Below are 26,362 nucleotides of genomic sequence, written 5' to 3'. Positions count from 1 at the left end.
TACCTCTTTGGTCAGTTTGGGTCAGGTGTCCTGTCTCTGCTTCCTCCCGCCTTCCCCTCCTCCCTGGCAGAGCATGAGGCTCACAAAGTCCTTGGCCAAACCAAAACATCGCTTGTTATCAGCTCTGTTCCCGAGCTGAAAGTTAAAACATTGCACTGCACCAGCTACCAAGAAGGGGAAAAATGACTGCTACTGCTGAACCCAGGACACATGGACAATGGGATTGAGTGCTCCCTCAGCAAGTTTGCCGATGACACCAAGCTATGTGGTTCGGTTGATATGCTGGAGGGAAGGAATGCCATCCAGAGGGACCTCAACACGCTTGTGAGGTGGGCTGATGCCAACCTTACGAAGTTTAACCATGCCAAGTGCAAGGTCCTACACCTGGGTCGGAGCAATCCCAGGCACAGCTACAGGTTGGGCAGAGAAGAGATTCAGAGCAGCCCTGCGGAGAAGGACTTGGGGGTGTTGGTTGATGAGAAAATGAACATGAGCCGGCTTCAGTGTGTGCTTGCAGCCCAGAAAGCCAACCGTATCCTGGGCTGCATCAAAAGGAGCGTGACCAGCAGGTGGAAGGGGGTGATCCTGCCCCTCTACTCTGCTCTTGTGAGACCTCACCTGGAGTATTGTGTGCAGTTCTGGTGTCCTCAACATAAAAAGGACATGGAACTGTTGGAACAAGTCCAGAGAAGGGCCACAAGGATGATCAGGGGACTGGAGCACCTCCCGTATGAAGACAGGCTGAGAAAGTTGGGGCTGTTCAGCCTGGAGAAGAGAAGGCTGCGTGGAGACCTCAGAGCAGCCTTCCAGTATCTGAAGGGGGCCTATAAGGATGCTGGAGAGGGACTCTTCAGTAGGGACTGTAGTGATAGGATGAGGGGTAATGGTTAAATATTGAACAGGGGAAGTTTAGATTGGATATAAGGAAGAAGTTCTTTACTGTAAGGGTGGTGAGGCACTGGGATAGGTTGCCCAGGGAGGCTGTGAATATTCCATCCCTGGCCAGGTTGGACGAAGCCATGTGTGGTATGGTTTAGTGTGAGGTGTCCTTGCCCATGGGAGGGGGGTTGGAACTAGATGATTTTAAGGTCCTTTCCAACCCTAACTATTCTATGATTCTATGTCTGTGATACCGCTTGCTCTAACATCTGCAGTGTTTCTTTAATGCAGAAGCACCAGCTGAGAAGCAATTCTGACGGTTTTGGCACCATTAAAATTAACATCTGCCAGTCCTGTTCTCCCTATCACAAGATGGCTAAGAACTACCAGTCATTGTCAATAGCACCCAAACACTCTCTACTGCATTGCTAGCTAACTCAGAATATATGCATCATTTTATAACACGTCATCTAATAAACTATAACCAGCAAAGACTCAAGCTTAGGGCAGGCTTAGAGTAGAAGCTGCATCTCTGGTGAATGCATTTAAATAAATTACAGCTTGCAGAAACCTGCAGGATTTCCAGAAAGAGCACATTCCTTTTATTAATATTTAAATGTTTTTCAGGTGAATGCTAACATCCTTCTCATCCCTGCAGAATTATAAGCTAACCAACCATCTGTGCAATTTAGGAGAATATATATCCACATCTAAGGGCAACTTTGAGACTTTACAGAAGTAAAAATGTCTTGTCTGTCCATCAGCTGTGCCTGCAAAGCACAGACATGAAGCTGTTGAGGATTCTCCTCTACCTCTTTTCCTTTCCACTCAACACATATATACAAGTGGCACTGTTGCAAAATGAGCAAGTGTAGGCTGCTGTCTTACTTTCTTATCCAACATAAGCAGCAAGGATCAGGAATGTCTGCAAAGCCTGGGTTAACCAGCTACCAAACGTGGCACCTCAATGATTACAGCAGCATTTTCATTTTACACCCTAGCACAGGAAGGCAAGGCACATTTCACTGGCATGTTTGCTTCTCATTTGCCAGACACACCAAAGTACTTTTTAAAATACACTGGAGAAATTCAGCTTAAATAGATCACTTGCATGAATGGCCAACCCAGTACACTTGGGGATTAAAGAAGCCAAATTAATTGATTAAAAGACAACGCAAGGGATTTTGACAGAATGCTTAGCCAATGTCTAAGATGTCATTTTAATCCTCCTCACAGTTAATTCTTCGAACTTAATAAGCCAGTAAAATTTGTGATGCAGTTCTCACACAGAAAACCTCTCCAAAGGCATACTAATCATGAACTATTTTGCAGATTACTCCTAATCTACAGCTGTTTGCCTGTGCACACTTCCTGCAGAGACAATAAAATCATGTAGCAATAAGGTAGAGCTCACTCCCAGTGAAAGGTTATTTAAGAAAAGAACGACCTTAATTTGTTTTATGTAGAGCTGCAGTAGGGAACCATTACCCAAATACTTCCCTCTCCCACCCCAGCTTTTGCTGTTGTATTTTAGAGTAACCTCCATTTTACATTTTTTGTCTTTAATTGTAAAAAATCATAATATTTTTAGATTCCATTTCTATTGGAGGAAGATTTAGAGATAATTCCCCCTCTGCCAGACACACCGCATTGTTAATCAGTGCTTGGTGAAGCACTAAAGGAGGCAGCCCATTTCTTGTATGGAAAGATGGTAGCCAAACGCTGCAAACTCATTCCTAGTGTCCCAAAGACCTGAGAAAAATGTTATCACCGCTGACAGCAACATAATTATGTTAATTAGCAAGATTTACTCATGGGATTACCTTTGTGAGTTCTTCCAACATGTCACTGACTGAACAAGGCTCTGTGAACAAAACAGAGGGGAGGAAGCTCAGACTTCAGTGACATACGAATGATACTGCAGCAAGCTCGCCTTCTTCACTATTAAAATTTGCACTTTTAGCACAGAAGTACGTGACTGTGACCAGTCTCAGATTTAAGACAGCTGTGTACTTTCTCCACTAGACTGTACAACACCAACTTTGACTTTCATTTTATGGTGTAAATAGGGTGAAGCATAATTTTTAGAAGGGGGGAGGGGGATACTGCATGAGCACCAGGTAAGATGACAACTTTAGAGTTCTCTTACTAAATAACTACAGGAGAGACAGGAGATACAACAAAGGAGGAAAGCCACTTCCAGTAAGAAACAACCAGATCCAAAACCCCATTTTGCCTGTTGCCTGGGTTTATTTTTAGATCATGTCACTGGAGGTCTAACACAAGACTACACAACAAACAGCAATCCCATTAAAAGGAAACGGTCTCTTCCCCTGTTTCTAAAATAGTAATTCCCCCCCTCAGACCTCCTCCCCACCTTGCAGCCTTCCAAAAAAAACCTCACGGGACACACACCTCTCCACAAATCTGACCCCAACGTTGCTGAGTCCCTTTACCACTTAGGGTCCCAGCTGCCCAGAGACACTTGGAATCTTTACAATAGATGAACACTAAGACACTGTGAAGTAACTTGGTAGATACCAACATTTTCAACTGCCCCTGCAGGGTGAGATGCTAAAAATTTCCAATATTCACCAGAAAATAATTGAAGATAGACAGCTGAGATGAGTTAACTCTAAACCAAACAAGCTATTACTAGGTTAGAAAACATTAATAAAATGAAATATACTGCAACTAACTCATAGTTAGGTCATTTTCAGGATATCAGCAGTTAGACCTATCTAGGTAATTTCCCCTGGTTATAAAAACCCTTGGTCAGGTTATTTAGACAGATAATACTTTCTGAATCATTATTTGGAAGGAAGTTGCCACTATTACACACAGCTCCCACTAACAGTCCACTTAGTGCACATACACATATGTATCTATTATAAGGACTTTCTCGAAAGCCTCAGCTTTGATCATAATCTCAAGGCATATTGTTATAACATTTTTCTGAATGCAATGCTGCCTGCTACAATATTCGCTTCTGAAACACATGTTCCTTGCTTACTGGCAAATCCACCAAGGGCTGCCTCAACCTGTAATCAGCAAACCTACTCATAAAAGGTCACATGCCTCTTCCCGAAAAGCAACTAGAAAATGACAAGCCTTCCCCTCAGCTGGTGACCTTTAGTACTATACCTTGTGAGCTCATTATGCAAACATGTCATTGATAAGGAATGCAGGGTACAAACTGGATACAGAACTCGCTGTCAGTCTTGCAACAGAGAGTAACAGGAGCAAAGTATCCTGTCTTCTGCCACCAGTATGACCTACTTCAAATTGCCTACTATACTGCTTATTTTTACTGACCAAACTGGTGTTTGCCATCTCACGGATCATTTTCCATTGACTGGTAGCTATTTTGGCTTTACAGGAGCTGGAGGAGAATGGGATGAAAGCAGAGGATTCCATGACAAGCACAGTCTACGTGCCTGTGCTAAGGGGACAGAGACAGAAATGGTTCACCTCGACCTGCAAGCAACAGCATGTGTCAGAATTCACACTATATTTAAACACGACTTCACAAACAAAAGCCTTCCTTGTCAAGTTATCTACTGACTAGGAAACAAACCACAGCAGTTTAAACTTAGCTCTTCCCATTTTGCAAGTGCTTTGAAACAAGAGGCCCTTGTTAGACATATTCCACCTTTCCAAGCATTTTTTAAACTAGCTGATACAAAGCTATTACAAAAAGAGGAATCCAGATAACTTTTCTGGTAAAAGGAGATGCACCCTTCATTGACCAGAGAGTTGAGAAATTGTTGGGGGCTATTTTCAGCCTCTAACATGTGAACAGGTACCATATGAGACTTCACTAGCTGGAATATGGTTCCTGCAGAGTAGTGGTGATGATGCTCTGGGAAGAATGGGAACACTAAGATGTATGCTGGTGCGCATACATGCAGATCTCAAAGGAAGGACAGGCAGAATGGAGAGACAAGGTCATTTACAGACTGTAGAAATTAAGGCAAATAAGCAGAGCACAAAACCAGATCTGTTGTGTGGCTTTTTCAGCTCCGGCAGGGTTAAGAGCATTAGTTCAGATTTACTTCTGAAACTTGACACTCAGCTGGTGACTGAATGTCTTCTTTGTGCCCTGCATCAAAGGCAAACACCAGCTTACTCTGGTCTTGCAGCTCCTCCAAGGACATGTGGTGCATTGCATGGAGTTCAAACTCCAGAATCATCAGTGGATGTCAGTGGTTCTCCTGGGCAAGGAGGTCAGGAGATACTTAGTAGGACAGCTGGAAACATGCTGACAAGTTTTGTGTCCACTGCTCAAGCTTTTCAAGCAAGCTAAAACCAACCTGCTTCATGAAGCACATTAAAACCTTCACTGGAGGAAAAAAAAAAAAAACAAAAACAACAAACCAACAAACCACCACACAAAAACTAGCCAAACAAACAAAACCAAAAAAACCTAAACACATTCTCCACTCATCTGGCAAATGCAACTCCAAATGTACCCAAGCAGCTCACCCTACATTACCTCACCAGTTAAAGATATTTTGAGTACAGAAAAATGTGCTGTTAGCAACAATGATATTTATAAAGGATGTTTCTTTAAACCTTTTTAAGCTCTTTTAAAGTATCATTTTGTACTTTGTATGTGGGTCTCTTCTACACAATTTACAAAATAATTATACTGCTCTTGGAACAACAAACTGCCACGTATGCCTGTGCGGGCAGCTATCCCATGCTATTTTAAACTCCTTTTCAATTCACCTTACTGTCCAGCAAAACTCAATCAAAGAAAGGCTGTGAAATGGAAAAACAGAAGGTATCATTCCCATAACATCTCTGGGCTGAAGCCAGTAATATCCACGTTCAGTGACCACCTTCCACAGAGATTCCCTTCAGCGTTGTTATCGCACAACTAAAAGCTTGGCATTTGCCTCCACTATTACAACCCTCAAATTCAGTCACCCCAAGCTTCAGGGTTTTTTAAGTTAACACCATCCCCATGCAACAAAAAATAAAAATCAAAGCTGCTCTGCTCCATAAGTTGAATGAACATGTAAGAGCAGCTGAAAGTGTGCCTGGCGTCTGACAAGGCACTATCTGAGGCTTTGACTACATTCAGCTCCAGGAGTTTCTTAAAACTGTATTGAGGTTTAAGGGGATGAACGCTTGGGAAATCTCTCATCCAAACACTTCTTCAGCTTCCCCCTCCTCCCACACCAACTCCCTTGATCCCTGCCAAACTTTGCATCCATAACATTATCTGGCAATGAGAGCAAACACATCTATTGCTGTGCAGAAAGGGGACTACATGCCACTTCCAAATCCTTGGGACTCCAGTTACTGCTGCATCCCATCTCCCACACAGATAAGGTGGAAAGAAATTCTTATTTCTGGCTTCCAGGCTATTTACAGATTCAAGCAGGTATGTTTACACTACTACCACCTAACTTCTAAGTTGTCAAGGGTTTTCTCCCTCAGCTCTTTCTCCTAAACATATGTCAGGTTACAAACCACAGATTGAAGACACTTCTCTGTAATAACATATGGGAAATGTTTTAGAAATCCTTTATTGTAAAATAACAAATATGAGAAACGTGCCTTTTCTGTGCAAGAAAAATTATGCAAAAATAGACTTCATCTCAATAGGCTTCTTCATGATTCCTAAGATGTCATACTAATATTTTCAAGCAGCAGAACAACTGATATTTACATTCTTTCATGAATGTAAATCATCTCTGGTAAAGCATAAGTATCTAAATATCAAAAAAAAGTTCATCACTTTGGTTGCTGCTAGCAACATTCAACAAATGACAACAACATACTACATATTTTCTTTAGTATTTAAACAGCCTACAGAATAAAAGGACAGAACAGCAACTCTCCCAGCAGGTGACAGAGCTGACCATGGCACTGCATGAATGACAAATGATAATGCCACTGGTTAACAGTGGGACAATACACATCCGCTAGTGTCAGTGCTAAACCATACCTACCAGATTTACTTTCCAATGCTTTTCTGCCATCACCTGTGGTCTATTTTTCTGCAGTGGACCCTGATAGGGTTGGTGTTAAGCCAGCACTCTGTAAATACATTTCTAGTTGCTCCAACTTACTACGCAGCAATCTTCAGTGGCAATTTTTGGTAAGAAAAACTACTGTGAACTGTTCTATAAATAAAAATTAATCTGTTTACAGATGCCAGTAATTTTTCACACCATAAGTGGTTTGGAGTGTGATATGCTCATCAAAATTAACATTTAGATATGACACTTTGCCCCACGACATCCCAACCCTGGCCCTCAACTATGCAGAGAGGTCCTTGCTCACACTGCAACGTTCACAATGGCTGCATTCCACACTGTGGCTAAAGGTTGCCTTTAAGTAGTTTACACAGAGGGTGAAATGCCTTTTTTTTTTTTCCTCAAAAAAAAAAAAACAAACACATTTTGGCTCCGAGAAACATTAAAGAAAAACACAGGTTTCAGCATTAGCACAGTAAAGAGCTGCAACTCCTGCAGTTATTGCCAGAAAATTTATTCCTTAAGGCTTTAGAGCTATAAAAGACTATTTTGCTAAAGCAAAAAGCACAAACAAAAAGCAGAGTAGAATGCTCTTAACAGATGCTAAGGAGGGTCGTTACAACATGGTTGAGAACAAGCAGAGGAGGAAGCAAGGGCGCCATCTCACTCTCTCCGTGTTCAGAGCAGCCCACTGCATCAGTAGGAAAAACCTGATGTCGCAGCAGAGTAATATGGGGTCTTCAAAGGTAAGCAGGCTATGGAAAACCACTATAAAAGGAGTTTTCCCTGCAGCCTGGTCTGCAATTTAACTTGCAGTAGTGAAGGCCAGCAGATCTCTTAAGACTTACAATAGTCATGCCCACCTTAAAAACAAAACTGCCTAAAGCACATTAGTTAGGCTGTTATTTGAGACAAGAGGAATTAACTACACATTGGTCACCAGAGACAAAAGCATAACAGTCGATAGAGAATATTTTTTAAAAAAGTCACAATTCAACACAACTCACTTATCCCAGGGGTACAGAACTGGAAGGCATATTAAGAACATTATCGTTAAAAGAAGCAAAGCAGCATCTCCTTTTTCACTCGAAGCTCTACTCATTTAAAGACATACTGTAGGCATGCTCTCAACGTATTTGATTCCTGATCCCTGTTTTAGCAGAGCAGCAAAAGCTCAATCAGATGAGGTGTACCTTCCTGCTAAGGCCAGTGCACCTAAACTGGGAGCTAGGCAAAGGGAAAGAGGGATCAGGGGACAGTTATCTCCAGCGCCACTGTACTGGTTCTGTCATAGTTATTGTTTAGTGCATTTTTCTATACTGTCTCCTTATTTAACTCTGCAGGTTTGCCAGCCTAGAGCTCAGGTGCACACTTTCCTTGGGTTGTGGTTTTGTTGTTTGACCCTGCCAGGGAATTCCCAACCATAAACTGGTTCTGCACCAGTTCCTCACTTTCATAAACTGCCCAGTTAACCAATGGACTTAACTCAAGCTACATTATAAATGTAGAATTAACCAAATATAACGGGGGGGGGAGAAGAACTTTTAAAACAGTGACCTGCAGGTAAGGAAATGTTTTCCTGCTCTGTTTAATTCCCTATATGAACATTTACAGCAAATTAACACTACATATGTTATAGTTTTAAAAAACACTAGAAGATTCTAAGCTGGGGTAACAAAACAGCAAGTTACAAAAAAATATATGTGCAGAAAAATATGCCCTACAGTTTGATAAGCCATCTTCTTGTACTACAAAAAGCATGGACCTTCACATAGGTCTTAATCATACTGCTTTAAAAGTTGCAGTTCACCCTGTGTGGTCAGACCTTACACAAACAGGAACTGCAAGCAGTGAAACCCAGACAATCCAATACACAAAAAAAAAACCAAAACAAAACAAAAATAAAAAAAAAAAAAAAAAAAAAAAACAAAAGAAACAAGTTTGAATAAACCTTGATCAACTTGGTGCTTATCCTCTATGAGGTTAACTTCAGCCCCACAAGATTTGTTCGAGACTAGTCTTGCATAACAGTTAAGTATAAAAATATTAGATGAGTCTCAAGCAAGAGCTAGCAAGTTTATTACAGGTTCCTGACGAGACCCTTGGCACTAGCATGCAGATTTTATGTGTGAACACAGATAATATCAGTCTCGCTCCAAAAAGAAAAAAAAAATTAAAAAAATTATTGCTTAGTATTGGACAAGTTGGAAGATAATGAGCACATCACAACCATCACATGACAGTAAAACCAGACAGACTTCATTTTCCAGGTTTTTTTTCTTACACTGGAGAGAAAAGTAGCTAACATCAGGCATATTAAGAGCCAAAATTAGCTGGTCTGCTTAAATGCAACATACAAAACCATCGGCTGTACTTCCTGAGGTAGGAACACCAAAAGCAGCCAACTCATACAAGATTTTCAAGTCCTAGCTAGGGGGAGGGGGAGAGAAAAAAAAAGGGGGGAAAGAAAAAAAAAACTAGAAAAAGGAAAATAAAAAAGGGGGGAGGGGAAGAAAAACTACACCTCTGAAAGCACAGGAGAGGCAGAAAGGCAGGCTTCTCATATACAAGAAGGATCACACAGCACCTCCAGGTTTTACAAGACAACTACAATCTTTAAAAATGAGATCTCTTTTTCTTTCTCCACAGACACATGCTTACAAATGCACTGGGAGAGAAAGCCTAATTCTGAAACACATGGAAGTAGGCGTGCAAAGAGCACCTATGCTGTAGCAAGTGTCAAGCATGTCAAACTAAAAGCCATAGCGATCTTACCAGTCAGCACAAAGAGCAACAGGCAAAGCTACCTTGTACCTTTGAATTTACATGTCATGGATTGTAAAAGTGACCTTCAGCCTTCCTGTCCACTCAAATTCTTCTCTAAACATTTGGAAAAAGACACAGCTATCCTGGTTATTTCAATTAAGTCATCTATCTACCACAGACAGGCCAGTGACCTACCAGTGTTTTAAATCAATGGCATAACAGTTTGTCACCACCTCACCAAGAGACCTTTCCCAGACAGTGCATAAGGATAGTGACATAGAAAACAAATTCATTCTCTTTCAGAGATCTAAAAGGGTTATGCCCACCTCAGAGAAATTATAACAACCTTTTGCCTTCTTCAATCTCCCCTATTTAGGGTTTTCATTAATTACAGGGCAGAGAGCAGATGAGCATTAGCCCAGTCTCAGTTGCACAATGAATGGTCTGAACTACTCTGACCTAGATGGACTTCACTGACCAGAAGAAAACCTCTCGCACAGAGCAAACACTGGTGCAATGAAAGCTGAAATCTGTCATACCATCTCGTTTCCCATTCCCCCCACACAACACATTTTATTTTTAGGTTATAACATCTCATGCAGGAGGGAAAGAAAGGATAGGCACAGGCACAATAGCTGAAAACAAGCTTTAAAACGCCAAACATTCCATTTCACATTTAGTTACATCAGCTACATCTTCAACTCACATTCAGCATTTCTGGAGTCACAGTAGCAAGATTTATATTGTCACACTGATGTCACCTTCACATGCGATTTCCCCATAGTCACAAGCCACTCACAAAGAGCCTGTCACCATCCTCATGAACTAGATTAAATGCTGCTTTTTTGCCTCTTGCTTAGTAGGGTGTCACAGTTTAACCCCAGCTGGCAGCTAAATCCCACACAACCGCTCACTCACTCTCCCTACATCGAGATGGGGGAGAGAATCAGAAAAGTGAGAAAACTTGTGGGTTGAGTTTAAGACAGTTTAATAGGGAAAGCAAAAGCCATATATGCATGAAAAGTACAAGCAAGGAATTCATGCACTCTTTCCCATGGGCAGGCAGGCGTTCAGCCATCTCCAGGACAGTAGGGCTCCATTGTATGTAACTGTTACTTGGGAAGACAAACGCCATCACTACAAACTTCACACACACACACTTCTTCCCACACCTTTATATGCTAAGCATGACACCATAATGCATGGAATATCCCTTTGGTCAGCTGGGGTCATTGTCCCAGCTATGTCCCTCCCAACATCTTGCACACCCAGAAGTGCAAGCAGAGCCTGACACACTGAACCTGCGCTGCAGTTCCTTCTTCCCCTTTCACAGTGAGGCTTTTTGGTTTGTTGGTTTTGGTTTGGTCTGGTCTGTTTTTTTAAACTTATCCAGCACATCTCACCAGCCTCTCATACTCAAAGTCTGAGATTAAGAGCAGCTGAAGTGAGACAGCACATCTTCTATTACACTAGCATTGTCTTACATGTTCCTTTTTGCTAATTCTATTGGTGCCACAGTTACCAATGAGAAGAAGGAGGTAGCTGGAAGGCAGTTCTGTTCACCAGAGCAGCATGATACAGGTAATGGCACAGTAATTCAATGCATACTTCCCCCTTGGGAGTATTGAATTCCATGGCTGGGTCTGCAAAGGAGCTCGGTGACCCAGCTGAGGTGCAGCCTGTTCCCAAGTCTCACAAATCGTGACTGTTTCTTAGGTCTCTGAAGGCCAAGCAAGCAGAGGCCCTGCTATCTGTGTGCTGGAAGCAGTTTAATCCCTCGTGGCTGTAAAACACAGAAGTTCAGCAGCAACCCTTCTGATAATATGCCATGTTCAGAGGAGCCACAGTCCTCAAACTCCCAGCAAGGCTCTACTGTCATCTTCCATACACACCAAATTCAGCAGAAGCTTTTTTCTCCTGCGAAGAGAAGTTCTTTTCTTCTTTTGTTGCAGTGGCCAGAAAAGACACCTGCGTATATACGCACTGGAGGAGAGGAATGCACTTGACTAATTCACTGCAAGTAAAAACCAGTTACAAAGTGACACCTGGGTCTTTAATTAGCCTACAAAGCAGTGTATAAGAGTGGCTGATTAGCCACAGTTATCCTGTGTTGAAAATCAATACATCCCTAATCTGATGCAAATGATATCTAAATCTCAGTAACAGTGCTTTTTAAGTGGTCTGAACATACACACCGACAAGCGGCAGATGACTTGCTAGGGGGCAGGGAGGAGTTGAGGGGTCACTGGAGGGCGGCAAAAAGTGTCCATAAATAAAGTAATTCACGTTTCACAGCAACAAAGTACAGGAGAAATTTGTTTCTCGTACTTAAAAGTTTTCTACGTTCTGTCTTGGCCTAAAAGCCATCGACTTGGAAAATGAATTTTCTGGACCACGGCCCTCTCAGGCTAGGGTAATTGCTTTTTAATCTTGCTGCTTCTGCGCATTAAAAAAAGCATCTGTGCATTGCTGCAAAATCCCTCATATGCAGTTAAAAAAAAAAGGTAAGAACGGTTACCTCCCAGGCTTCAGTGAAACGACGATCGGTATTCATTTAGAAATTCCTTACAAAAGAGATAGACTTTCAGAGTTTGCTTTTGAAAGCGCTTTGTTTGCTAAGCTTCTGCCTTCAAGGCAGAGAAAAGCCCTGTAGGATAAGCAAATCTGGGCGGGGACCACAAAAGCAACGGAGAAAGACGCACTTTCCGACTCCCGCGCAGCTATTCGGCACCTCGCAAACCCTCGGCTATTCCGCAGCAGCCTGAGAATCGCTACCAATGCAAATAACGGATACATACTTTGAGTTCAAATACATATTCTGACGTGCCTTTTACCACTTCCAAAGAGGAGCCACAAAGCTAAAGATCCTTCCACTGCACAAACAGAAGGCGCGGGGCTGGAGAAGGCACAGCCGTGGGGCTGACAGAGACAGGGCAGCTCTTCGAGACGGAGGAACCACTGTGCCACACCACCATTACTTTAAAAGCCTGAAGCACCAAAGCCAGAAGTACGACCAGCCTAGGGTTTGACCTGCATGAGCAACCCACTCTCCCCGATGTCTCATCTGTTAGTCCTCACCATCTCTCCGTTTTCACTATGCAATCTCAATGCTTTTACACTTTGAAGAGTTTTACTGTGGGTTTTAGGAATTTAGCTCTTGCTGAAATACTTTCTCCTCTGGCAGTTTCTGTGGTAAACTTCGATACCGCACCCAGTTACCGAACTGTGGTTTTTGAAAGACAAGTTCCCTGAAGAAACCAAAGTACTGCATTGGAGAGAGAGGAAGGAATTCCCTGCTCTGGTCTATTCCTGTTAAAAATACTAATAGCCTGAAAAAAATCAGCAGCCTGAAAATTGCATTTGCACAGATGCGAGGGATTTAAAATCTCTTCCAAACAGGTTTGTCAACAAGGAAAACATTAGCAGCTTTTGTATCACTTCCCTTTTTGAGAGGCCATCTCCTATAATGCATGTGTTACTCAAGTTTTCCGTTAGTTTTATAAATGTCAAACGGCCTCTTCCAGTTTTAACAGTTAATCAAATTATTTATGAGAGGTGCAAAACCACTAAATTGTCAGGAAAGAGAAAACTGGAGCTCCAGCAATGTATCTGCAAATTCGGCCAGAACAAAACAGCATGCTTTCTCTTAAAAATCACGGAAAAGACGGAGGAAACTTGAACTACATCTTCCTCAAAAGGGAAAAGTGCTGCTGGGGCTACAGAGAAATTTTACGCTTGGGAACATGGAGTCACTCCATAGAAAGGATCTTCCCCTATACGAACAGAAACCCCCACCATGACTTGTTCAAAAGGCAGAACAGTAATACAACACCAAAAAGAGCACTGGTACCATAACAGATAAATAAATAAATAATAAAATTAATCACGACATTAAACAAAATAATCTGAAAATGGCTGTTCTTGACCATTTGTGCTGCGCAGCACAACATGATATTAACTCACCGGTTCTGCTTTACAGGATTTGGTTTTGGAGTTGCTTGCTGTCGGTTCTCAATTCAAGAAAAAAAAAAATATATATGTGCCAGCAGCACGCAGGTCCTTAGATCTATCGGTAGTACAACATTCTCCACTTCTCAGCAAAAGAAACCTTTATACTGCAGATTTGCCTCGGATCTGACAAAAGCATGTTTTTTGCATCTACCTCCCCCCAGCCACAGGCCCCAAAACTAGACACACCTCAGGGTCAGGAGAAGGAATCTGTTCCACCCTCCTAAAAGTCATCTGCAAAGTCTTGGGGCTTGCTAAAAAACTGCCAGTTTCCCTTGATTGCTCGAATGGGATCATCCCTCCGCGGGGATGGAGGAGAGGCAGCCCTGCACAACCAGGAATTGCAGCCATCTCTCCCTCCCCTACCCTGCCGTGCTCTGCCCTCGAGGGATGCTTATCCCTAACTCCAGCCTTACACATACATTTGCTGGGAAAAGCAGATCTTGAAACTAAAAATGGTCATCCTGGTCGAGCTTCTGGATGTAAACATGCAGGCTGATCTCTCACAGAGCAAGCACGGCACAAGTGGCACGTATGACCTGGGCGGGAACATAACCGGGGTGCCTTCAGTGCTTAAGTTTTTTTTCTGTTTTATCGCACGCAGCTTGGTGAAAATCCAAACATGCACACTTGCAAGAAGCAGGATGAGGATCCTCCCTCCTTGCAGCTCTACACACTGTTTTTTGGTTGTTAAAAAGAGGGGGCAGTAATCGTGGCAAAGCATCCTCCCATGCTCCCCACAACTCCGCGCTTGGAGGGTGCTTGCTGAACAGCCTGACTGGGGGAAGGGTGAGAAACAACCTGAATGGCACAACAGAATTACTGTAATAAGCTTAACTGCTGAGCTGGTACCTGCATAAGGGATATCTTAAATCCCAAATGCAAGAGCAGATTTCTGCTCTCATCAGATATAGCCATGGATCTTTCTATATAGGATTAAAGATGGATTGACACACGTGGCAAAAGCAGTTTCATTAAGGAAAAAAGGAAACATTCTCTATGACTAATATACAAGAAAAGCAACACATACCCTAAATTTCTTATGCTGACCTTACCAACTCAGGCTTACTTTTCTGCTTTAACACCCATTCAAAATAACAGCCCACACTTTACGCTTGATCAGCTATGGCTTATTACCAGTTGTTACAAACAATCTACAACATTTTCATCCCCTCCCTGAAATTTCTAGCAAGTTAATTGCATGTGAGCATGAAAAGAGAATCTGAGCTTGGCAATGCACTTGCCAGAACAATATTCCTACATTTGAGTATATAAACACACACAAACCTGGTGACTGATCCAGCAAAGGCAGCTGTTGATAACTATCAAGTTATCATTCCCTTCTCACCTTATCAGAAGTCCCAAACACAAGGTCCCCATCAGCAAAGCAGGAGTCAGTGGTACCTACACCATGTGTTCCAGTGGGGCCATGACTAACCCTTTCTGAGCAAGAGCCAAGGCACTCTCCTTCCACAGCAGCAGATGCAACTCTGTGACTGGGCAGTGGGTTTCAATTTCCCCATGCACTCAGCTGGGGCTCCCTCACAACCCACTGCTGTTCCTCCTCTAATGACAAGCAGTTGGAGATACCAGGTTTGTGTTTCCTTCCCCATGCCCTTTAGGTTAACAGCCACCTCTCAAGGATATCTATGAGCCCAGGGGGAAGGTGGTGGCAGCAAAGGTCTCACCAGACACGGGGTGGCGCTCAAAAGGTGTGAATGGACACGAGGAGGAGGAAGACATGGAGAAATGGTGAGAAGACCAGCAGTCCAGGAAGACCAGAAGGATACTCTAACAAATGATTTGAAAGTATATTATTGTAGCTGCATTCCTGAGCCTTGTACAAACCTCTGCCCACTTTGACAACAGAAACCACAACAGGTAGATTTAACTTGGGAGTACTTGCAAAGTCATGCTGAGAATACTTTCATTAAAAAGCTGTGCTTAAACTCTCCCTCCCTGCAGTTAACTTTTAACACTTGTCTAAGCCACTGGAGGAACAGTGCTGCCCTCACCCTGTGAACGTAAATCATAGCAATAAAAGTGCCAATTAAAAATAGGGAAGGTACTTTGTTCAAGACAATCTAACATGCCTTATACAAAACAATCCGTCTTTTAAGGGACTGACTTGAGATCCTTGTTTAAAAATAAGAACAGCACAAATAAAATATGTAGGTTATTATTAAGCATGCAGCCAAGTCACTTTATATAAATGTCCACAGAATAATTCAACCCTACTTTATAAAAAAGGAAATGTTTTTAAAGCAGTCCTTGAAAGGACACAAATCCGCAAATTCAGAAGAGACTAATACTGCCTCCAGAGAACCCAATATAGAGATCACTCCTCTTTGTATTTATTTTAATGTTCCACACATTTTTAAAGCTATAAATACAGAAACATCAACATTATCCACTCTTCAAATACTTAGTCATAGAATCATAGTATAGTTTTGAGTTGGAAAGGACCTTCAAAGGTCCTTTCATCTAGTTCAACTGACCTGTGAAGATTCAACTAGATAAGGTTGCCCAGAACCACATCCAGTCTGGCCTCAATGTCTCCAGGGATGGCGCATCCACCACCTCTCTGGGCAACCTGTGCCAGCATTTCACCACCCTACTTCAGGCATTTCACTGTGAAGCGTCTGTGGAATTAAGATGATGACTTCTAATAGGTGAAGTTTATGTTGCCTCTTTTATCAACTATTAGCAACATTAAGAGCAAAGACAAAAGGATGCAAGAACTAAACCTGGCGCACATTCATACTGACTTCAGTTTAGTCTACTACAGACCCACAATTGCCTCTCATACTGTTTTATTAAAAAAAAGAGGGGGGGAACCAAACCGTAACTCAAAACCACATCAGTCATAAAGAAAGTGTGTTGATGGAGTCAACACAGTCATTGCAGAAGTTATTCCACCTCAGTGGTGCAGAGATTGCCATTGCTATTTTGCATGACACAGACCTGGAAGAAAAGTCAGTTACTACAGCGTTAGTGAGAGTGGACAATGTGGGCATGATCTCACATGCTGACATTCAGTGTGTTGCTGTTTCCCTCTTGATAAGGTCCTACTTTGCTAGGTAAACCACAACACACTTCTCCAAAACCTCCTGGAACACCCTTTAACACTGGCAACTGGGAAGGTGAAGAGAAGGGGGAGAGGAAAAAAAAACAAGACAAACAAACAAACAGCTCTATGACAGCCATGAATCAATTCAGCTCAGAAAGCTCACTTTGAACAGACACACCTAAACCTTTGGGAATTGAACCTGCAGTCTTTCAACCTAAAAGAGATTTAGTGATAGGGATCACAGCTTACAGCCCCAAGTCATTCATATCTCACCTAGGTCACTGAGTCAGGGAAGCCTCTGCCTGCCACAAGCCACCCTGCCACCACCAGCCCAGAGTAATGCACCAAAGAAAACTAAAATCCCTCACTAGAAAATTCAAGTAGTTCATCTCCAGTGAACATCTGGACTTGATCTACATGCTGAAAACATCAAAAAGATTTTCATTGCTACTTAAATGAAAACTCGGAATAAATCAGCTAGGATCCTTTAGAAACTAGCATGCCATCCTTATTAGCATTTGCATGCACATTAAACACCCTGCAATTAGTCAAAGTCTTAATGATAACATTTGTGCATGAACTCACAAAACAGATAGGACCAAACTGTGTGCCCCATCTATGCCTCAGTAACCAAGACTATGAGGTGCAGTTACTTTTTCTGTTGTTCAAAAAGGGGTAAGGTGTACTTATTGGATTGTTCACTTATACATATTCAGCTACTTTGAAATTACTTCACCCTGTAAGGTCCAACTATGAGCAACACAGCTGGAAACACAAGACAATTACAAGCAGCAGCACCTTACCTACAAAAGATACATAGGCTTCAGCTTGACACAGGTCACAGGAAAAATGAATCCTTCTCACACAGTATAAAAATTGTCTTTACAAACCTATTTGTGCTTTAAAGTATCCAGATATATTTTATTAATTATATTTATTAAGCAGTCTAATACTAGATTTAATCTTCTTGAAATCAGGTAAACAAACTCAAATATCTCTTGGATTTTCATAATTATCAAGCTGTTCTGGCTTTTTAATTTGCTATGATTAATTTTGCACATGCTGAGAGACCTGACTTCAGAATCTTCACCTTGAAAAGGCTGGAGCTTCAGCATCCCCCCAGCTGCATGTAACAGAAACACATTAACAACCAACCCCATTCTAACGTGTGCTGAAAAGCACAGCTAGACAGAGGCAGGCAAAGCACTGTCTGCTTCGCAATTTTGCAAAGCTTATAGCAGAAGGGCCAAACACTGGCTGGGTTATTATCCAATCTGCAAATAAACACAAGTAATTAATTTAGTAGCATGGCATTGCATCTTGCAGGCTGTATTTCAACACATAGCTATTACAGTAGAACCACTTAAAGGAATAGAGCAATTCCTTATGATTTCTAGTGTATAGTCTGCTTTCAGGCTACAGCTATGAAAAGAACAGAAAGGAAGTCCTGAACATGGAAACAAGATTCCCAGATCATTATTGAATAAAATACAAAACCATTTATAAAGCCAGTAAACATTTTTTGTAGAGTGAACAACTATTTAAAATATTTGCTCATACCCAGCTACGAATGGACAGTATTAAAGCACTATTACTATTAGTGTGAGAGGGATTACAAAATTAATGCAAACAATTCATTTTTAACCTCTTAAGTGCTTTGTGTGATATTAGCAAAGAAGTCTTCTAATGGGAATAATGATAAAAGGATTTTAAAGATTGGCAGCCACTCAATAAGATGGCTAAGGAAAGTTCCCTGTAGGCAGTTATAAAATGACTGCCAATTCACTTGCGCCATGATGAAATGTGAGTTAAGCAGCACCACTCAGAAGTCAAGATCTTTAAGGAGTAACTGGTAGTCCATTGAGAATGTCAGCTCAGTTGGACAGGCACAGAGAAGAAAATAACTAATGGCTTTTTCTACTGCATGGTGCACCTGTATCTTATTATCTGTCTCTCATGTTCTTTCCTCTTTTCCACTCCCAGCATAGCACTGACAAACACTGAATAAAGCTTGCAGGATGGACTCTCTACACACGAGGTAAGAACCCCTCTTCCTAAAGACCACATGAGACTCTTACAGCAATAGATCTTTTTCCCTGGAGATTTTCAACACCTCACGTACCTTTGAAGCTAGTCTTGCTCTGAACAGGAGGTAACAAACTTCTCTGTGATTGTCATCTCTACAGATATTCTTGTAGCCATTTATACTTACTGAACTCTCAGCTTAACTCTGGCACTGCCTCTCAAAAACATTATAGATGCTTGGAAGGTAAGACACGTGGCTGTATGGGTCTGTGTCACCCAACCATAGGTACTTGTTTTTTTGCAAGCATTCACAAAGAAACTGAAAAACGTATCAGAATGCAATTAATACACTTAAATATGCTTTGGGCCCTGTTTTGGCTTTTAAAATGTCCTTTGATGATCAATTTATTTACATTTTGAAAAGAAGAAAAACTGAAATAGGAAATTGCATATGCACAAAACCAAAGGCAGTATCTGACAAGTCATTTTGTTAATTTGTGGCCAATTCCTCATTACTGCAAAATAAGGCTTTTGCACTATTTCAAGAAGAAACCCTAGCCCATTACTAAATGTTGCTTTTGGCAAATGCAAACTTCTTCCAGGACAGTGAATCTCCATAAAAATCATGTTTCATTAAATGCATACACTGGCATCCCAAAAGTACTGGTGCAAACAGAAGATGTTCTCTCAAGGCATTCCGTTGGGACCTTCATCTGCTTTCATTCACCTTTTTTTGCCTGTTCTTGCATTGTTCACAGTGCTGCTTTGAACACTACCTACCCCCTACACTGTCTCTTCTCAGCACCCTGCCCCACAAATGACCAACTTCAGCATTCTGAGAAGAACACATATGTTCCTTTTCCTTCCTCCAAGTCTTGTTCACTTAACTATTAGGCTAACACTGTGTTCCCTAGACACTCAAAATCCACAGAACATTGTCACTTTATATTATTCATGCACCCTCTGTAAGTGACAAATCTCACCCTGAGCTGCCCATTGCCTGACTCACCTTCTGGCACTGGATTTCCACTCCCATTTAAAGCAAGCAGACCTTGAGCCCTGATGCCCCATCACTAGTCGAGCTGGCCAACAGTACATGCACTGAAAAGTGGCCACCTTGAAGTTACTACATCAGTGAATGGTGAGCACACTCTGAGAATTGTATGCAATTAGCATAGCCAAGCAGGTATTTTTGCAGCAACTGCCCTCAAGGCACTTTCAAGGTCTTTTCCATCATTGTAACAGCAGGAATAATTTTTAAGCCTTCAAATGCTCTTAAATTAACTTCCCTGACAAAGTTTTCCAGAGCAATATAATCTGACTACATATAACTCTATGCAGAAGAGAAGGGGCACAAGGAAGGCAAAGTACAGACTTCAGAGCAGAAGAGACACTATAGCTCAATCTAGATGGAACTGTTTCATTAGTATGTAGATTCAAAGCCATTCCTATGCACTTACCGAAGTGCTACCCAAGCCTTGCTAGCAAGCAAAAATCTATTCTGTGTACAAACAGGGCTTTTATAGCTTGGCACAGTGCTCAACTGCAGAGTCAAACTTTCGATGCCTGGTAAATTTTTTACTTGAAAGTGGCAGGAGAGCTCATGCCAGAAGCCCATATGAAATGCAGCTTAGTGGCAGAAGGTCAAAGTGTGGTATCAAGAGATTTTCTGAAAGTGTTTCAAGACAAACTTCTTAAAAGCATTATGATATCTAGGGAGGCATAGATTTATATCACTAAGAAAGCCTAGTTAAGAATCTTTATGACTCCTTCCAATAATGGGTAATATCTACTTTGTGCAGTAGGATCTCCTGTAGGTGGTGAGAGCTGTCTCTCTGTTTATCTAATCCTTGGTTCTTTTGCTTAAGTTATGAATGAATAAATAAAAAGTGTTAATGCCAGAGTTTTTCTGTAGACTGTCTCCTAAGGAGAAGAAAACAAACAAACAAACAAAAAACCACCAACAACAAACAAACAGACTTTCAGGTGCAAAGGGTGATATTTCATGCATAAAAAAAACCACAGAAATCTGGCCTACAGACAACTAAAGAAAGCACAACAAAGTTTAAAGACCAACAGCTTAAACGATTACCCTTTCTCCATTAGTACCTAAAACTATGGCTACAGAAGGATAAATTTAATTTGAACAGAGAGGAAGGCTCCATAATCTACCATTTTTATAAAAATATTTAAAGCTAGTGTTAACAATGACCCTGAACAGATGTCAAGCATGAAACTTTCAACATACTGAATCTTGCCAGCTGTCACCACACCATAATAAAACAAAAAAACAGACAGTAAAGCCCCACTGAAACCTAATCTGTCTGCTCAGGATCTCCCCGTGAATCTGCACAAATGCACTGTTAGGTTCACCTACAAGAGAAAATTTGCAAATGCTTATACACTCCCCCATTAAAGTATTTCAATTGTCTGAATTTGCCATTTTAACAAATTCAAGTACAAGACTTTAAATTCAATTAGCAAAAATCTCAGTGCTCCCAACATAAAATTTGCCAAGTGACATTTAATGGCATTCAACACACACAAAGCTAAGCTAATACACTAATGGACCAGCAATGAAAATTGTAAGACACTCTGAAAAGCAATACTCTTTTTTTAGTCAAGGAAATTAAAGGTGTAGGCTGCACTGGACAGGAAAAGATGACAGCTATTAAAAATCCTTCTGAAACCAAGGCTGCAAAAGCACCACACAACTATGGCTGCCCACAATTTGAGAGCAAAGAAGAAAAACAGCTGCTCTATTCAGCAAGATCTCCTACAAAAAGGCTAGGTTTTGGGGGTTATATACCTAATGTAAGGCTGTTTCAGTTCTTAAAATGGGAATTACAACCTCTTCTGCTGTTTTTACTTCTGACTCCTCCTACCTCTTTTTTTGATGAAGGCTTAGGCAACACAGCCCCACTCACCACCATTCTGTAGTCCCACACTAACTGATGCCCACAGAAGCACTAAGTTTTCCAAGCCTTGCATCCCAAACGGCTAAGGACACAACACTGGACCCCAAGAAGCCAGCCCAATGAGGAATTCTGCTACTGTGCCTCCCCACTGCACTCCTGCACCTCACCAACTTCCCAAGAAAGCTGCAAGTTTTCACACAGCTATGCCTCCTGCATTAGAAAAACCCAAGATACTGGGCTTCAGGGATCCCTTTAAGTCTTTTTTACATGTGGCAATATGCTTCACCTTAATTCCATTTAAATAAAGCAGGCTACATCCAAAGAGCTTCAAAAACTCAGGGAGACAGAAGGCAGACCATGCTGGGAAGTCTGAGAAAAAAACCTCTAGAGTGATGATTAAGCAGAAGGAGATTTTTATTTTTTTTTTAAATTTGCTTAAATATAAACAAATTAGCACAAGCAAAACCTATGGTTGGTGAAGATGCTTTTACAATAAAGATTTATTAGTGTTCTTCTTTGAATACGGATGTGCAATTGAATACCAGGGCAGCACTCCACAGACCCATGAAAGAAGCATCAACAGGACGTTCTGCTTCACACAAGTCTTGCTCCTGTGATTTGGATGAGTGAACTATAAAGACCAGCAACAGCAATAACTACATTTTAAAAGCTGCATTTCTTTAAGAGAGTTGTTGTAGTCTCCTAAATTAGACTTTTTTTTGACGCTCTTGGTTAAGAGCTATAAGAACAAAGCTCAGGTGGTAGTTTCATGGATGTTTAAATATTCACTTATGTTAAGAGCTATACAAAGCACAGGGTTTCCCTGTTACACCTAGTAGCTTATTAGGATATGTTCATTTTATCAACAAAAAACAAGCACAACTAACCTGCACCAAACACGGCCTCTGCTCAGTAGATTTTCAAAAGCATACAATATATTTGGGATGAAAGTGCCACAAGAAGCCAGTAGGTTTCACACTTTTTTCAGTTTGCTGCATTTCCCCCAGCCTTTTGGGGAGCAAACAGGGCGAGACAGGGAAAACTTAATAATTAACTTGAATGATGCCACACACTTTGGGAATACAAAATGTATTAAAAGCCAGAGTTTCCAATCCACAGCACACGAGTCATGCAGTACATCAGCCTTTGGAAGGCTGCCTGCCCCTATCTGCTTGCTGGTGTCCTGGGTGCAAAAAAACCTCCAATAACACCAAATCCTTCAGAAAACCATATGCTGGGCTGGCCAACCATATGCTGGGCTGCAACAAAAGAAGCATGACCAGCAGGTTGAGGGAGGGGATTCTGCCCCTCCACTCCTGTAATACCGCACCTGCAGTGCTGTATCCAGCTCTGGGACCCCCAAGAAGGACATGGATCTGCTTGAGTGAGTCCAGAGGAGGCCACAAAGATGCTCCAAGGGCTGGAGCACCTCTGCTACAGAGACAGGGCTGAGAGAGCTGGGCTTGTTCCGCCTGAAGAAGAGAAGGCTCTGAGGACAAGACCTTACAGCAGCCTTCCCCAACTTTGAAGGCAGCCTTCACCTGGAGAGGAACTTTTTACAAGGGCCTACAGGGATAGACCAAGGGGGAATGGCTCTGAAGTGACAGAGGGGAGATTTAGATTAGATATTAGGCAGAAGTTCTTCCCTGTGAGGGTGGTGAGGCACTGGCCCAGAGAAGCTGTGGCTGCCCCATCTCTGGCAGTGTCCAAGGCCAGGTTGGATGGGGATTTGAGCAACCTGGTCTAGTGGAAGGTGTCCCTGCCTGTGGCAGGGGAGTTGGAACTGGATGAGCTCTAAGGTCCCTTGCATTCCAAACCATTCTATGATTCTATGAAAACACTGACAGTACATGGGGACTCAGTTCATGAACCTTTGACTGCTAAAATAAAGAAAACAAACCAAACCAAAATAATCATCCCACTAAACACACAACCCACCAACAACCCACCTCTCAAAACTCAGTTCTGAGCTTATTTTAACCTCACCTCTACTTTGGAGCACTTTTTCCATGTTCCGTTGGCTTTGATATGCTGCACTTGAATTATGACTGAAATAGCATTCAGGTGCTCTGCTCTATTTCAACAAAGAACACTTTGGATCTACCTCACTGTGAAGCCTTAAAAATCCTTCTTGCACAACATGTGTCTCTGTGAACCACACCACAAGAGAAGGATCTCATGTCACGTTCAACAAAAATGGCCATGTACAATTCTCTTAGTTTGGGGTTGGGCTTTTTTTGATGGCGTTACACCGCCTTTTTTTAACTCCAAACAAGCTGGAGATCAAGGATATGGATCATTTTTGTCTGAGTATTTTTTACAGGGTGCCCCGCTGCCCCAGTTAAAAAGCCTGTAATTCGTCAACCACTCCTTACAGCCAGACTGGAATTGCTATTAAATCTAAGTCCCAGGCCACCCATTTTTAGCACACCAATTAACTACCACTGAACAACGCAGAGCAGCAGCAACCAGAAGATGGGAAGCATTTTTAAGTTGTCATCACCCACAGCGTATGTTTTTCTTCCATATGTTCAGTTCAAGAGAACTCAATAATTATTTAATTAAAAGCAGCACCTATTCAAGCTTGACAGGTGTTGAGAGAAGCAATAGTATACATGGAGAACAGGTCTGTAGAAGGTGCTATTAACAATCCACTGCCTTTTAAGGATACCGTTAACTCTGAGTAGTCAAGTAGTATTCATTAATACCTTCAAGTCTTGAAAATGATCCACATACTTTGATTTATTTAATTTAGAAGTGTCACAAGTTTTCATTAAGAGGTAATGAAACATGTGGAGGCATGTTGCCTCTGGGTTGATATGTGAAAGACTAAAGAGTGAGAAATTATTTGGGAATCACAGTTTGTTGCACAAATCAAACACAGTTTAAATGCATCTGAGCTAAATTTAATTCTGCTCCACATACACAAACCCTGAAAATCAAGGCAATCTCTCTGGATTTAAAGGAGTTTTATTACTTTTATTGTAAAGGTAGACTTTGTCTTTTGTCTCCCACCATCCAGGGTTCAGTTTCTAAACTCTGAACAACTTCATAAAGCTAAAGCAATTCCAATGCCCACCAAAATAATACACAAAATAAAACAGAAGCACACATTACTCCAGTGCAATATTCACTCCCCAAACAAACAAACATAGACAAACCCAAACCCACCAAGATCAACAGTAGAACTTCCACTGACTTTAACTGTCAGGCATCACAGGCATCTGTATTCTATACTGGTTTGCAAACAGGTATGAAAGTCAACAGAAATTGCGTTCATCCATGCAGACATGAAGTGGCAAAATGAAGTCTGAAGGAACTGCTACAAAACCTGCCATCACATTACAATGTGTTGATACTACCATGAGCGCAAGTAACACAAGAACGTTCATGGACATCCCATTTCCATCTCTGCTAAGAAAGGTTCCCTTCATCAGGAAGGCTCATCAGCATGATGTCAACATGGCAGAGTTCCCATTTTTACAAATAATATTCTCCTCTCTCTCTCCATCCTTGCCTCATGTATTTACAGTGCCTTCAGGCACCAAGGCCTTCTTTAACGAGGTTTTAACACAAGACAGAATAAATTAGAAACCTTGATCAAAACAGGGCCCTCCAGAAGGTACACAGTAAAAAGATCCAAGTAAAAAAATTCAAGAAATGCAGTGCATCAATCAGCAAGCAATTTCACAATCAGCAAGCAGCTTCACAAATACAGAGCACACCTGCCTGGCAGGTTGCCGCTCATGGTGAGGCCTCTCTCACCCTCCATTCTGACTTCCAGCCTCTTTGTCCCTGAGATACTCGAGCTGTGGTCACCCAGCAAGCCTCAAACCCAGAGAGGTGGTGCAGCCCTAATGCCACCACTACAGCCCTTGAAGTCATCAGATAGGAGGGATCTCCCCCCTCACTGTGGACTTCTCCAGCTTCTTTTGGAGCGGGAAGCAGTCTGCCGTCGCACCTCAGAGAACTGAGGGCACCAGGCAACCCCTGCACTGAGAGGGGGCCCTACCTGAGCTGAGCAGACCGGGTTCAGGCCCGCAGTCCCACCTAAGCTGAGAAGACCACATGCCCCCCGGGCCCTCTGGGGCTGAGGGGCCTGGACCCTCCACTCAGACACCCTGAAAAGGAAGGGAACAGACCTGACCCTGCATCACAGCTGACGGGACCAGCGCTCCAGGCAGCTCAAGTCTCCTCAGTTCTAGTCCCACCAGCTCAGGCGACTGTAGCCCTCTCAGCCTCCGGGGCCCGGGAGATCTCTGGTGGGGGAGCTGCAGTCCCCTCAGTACTGAGCGGCCGAGATACCCCCAAGCTGAGGAGACCACACTTCCCTCAGGGCCCCCGGGCGGAGGGGACCCGAGCTCCCCAGAAGGGAGACCCCTGGGGCTGGGGGGGCCTGGACACCCTCCGGGGATCCTCCGGAGCTGCGGAGGCCTCCGCCAGGCTGAGGTGCCAGGTACCCCGGAACCGCTGTCCGGCCTCGACGCTATACGGCCCCGCCTCGGGCGGCCGCGGCCTCTTCCCCGCTGTCACCCGCTGCCCCGTCCTGCCGCCACCCCCGAGCCTGTGTCCGACCTGCCTGCCTGACCCCACGCTGAGGCGGCGGCGCGGGTCGCTGCTCACCGTGCGGCGCGAAGCCCTGCGGCGGAGCTGGTCTGGTCTGGTCTGGTCGGGTCGAGCCGGCACGGCCGCCGGGCGGGCGGGCG

The 26,362-nt window shown here is 42.6% G+C and overlaps 1 protein-coding gene across 2 annotated transcripts in view; it reads right to left on the bottom strand.

The window, feature by feature from the left end:
- The window catches only part of SGMS1 (sphingomyelin synthase 1), a 99,906-nt gene extending 73,600 nt beyond the window's left edge, over nt 1–26,306 (bottom strand). The window contains exons 1-2 of one of the 2 annotated variants that reach the window (XM_062637915.1): nt 26,280–26,306; nt 2,703–2,743 (exon numbers count right to left, since the gene is read on the bottom strand). The gene's annotated coding sequence lies outside the window, so the exon portion shown is untranslated. The remainder of the gene's footprint in view (nt 1–2,702; nt 2,744–26,279) is intronic. The other variant, XM_062637916.1, reaches the window with a different exon arrangement.
- Between the last annotated feature and the right edge of the window lie 56 nt (nt 26,307–26,362).

Source organism: Pezoporus occidentalis, unplaced genomic scaffold (genome assembly GCF_034315485.1).
Source record: "Pezoporus occidentalis ecotype Australia unplaced genomic scaffold, CSIRO_AGI_Poc_V1 ctg54, whole genome shotgun sequence".
NCBI lineage: Eukaryota > Metazoa > Chordata > Aves > Psittaciformes > Psittacidae > Pezoporus > Pezoporus occidentalis.
Note: the sequence above shows the minus strand (reverse complement) of the source record. Positions and strands in the feature narration are given on the sequence as shown.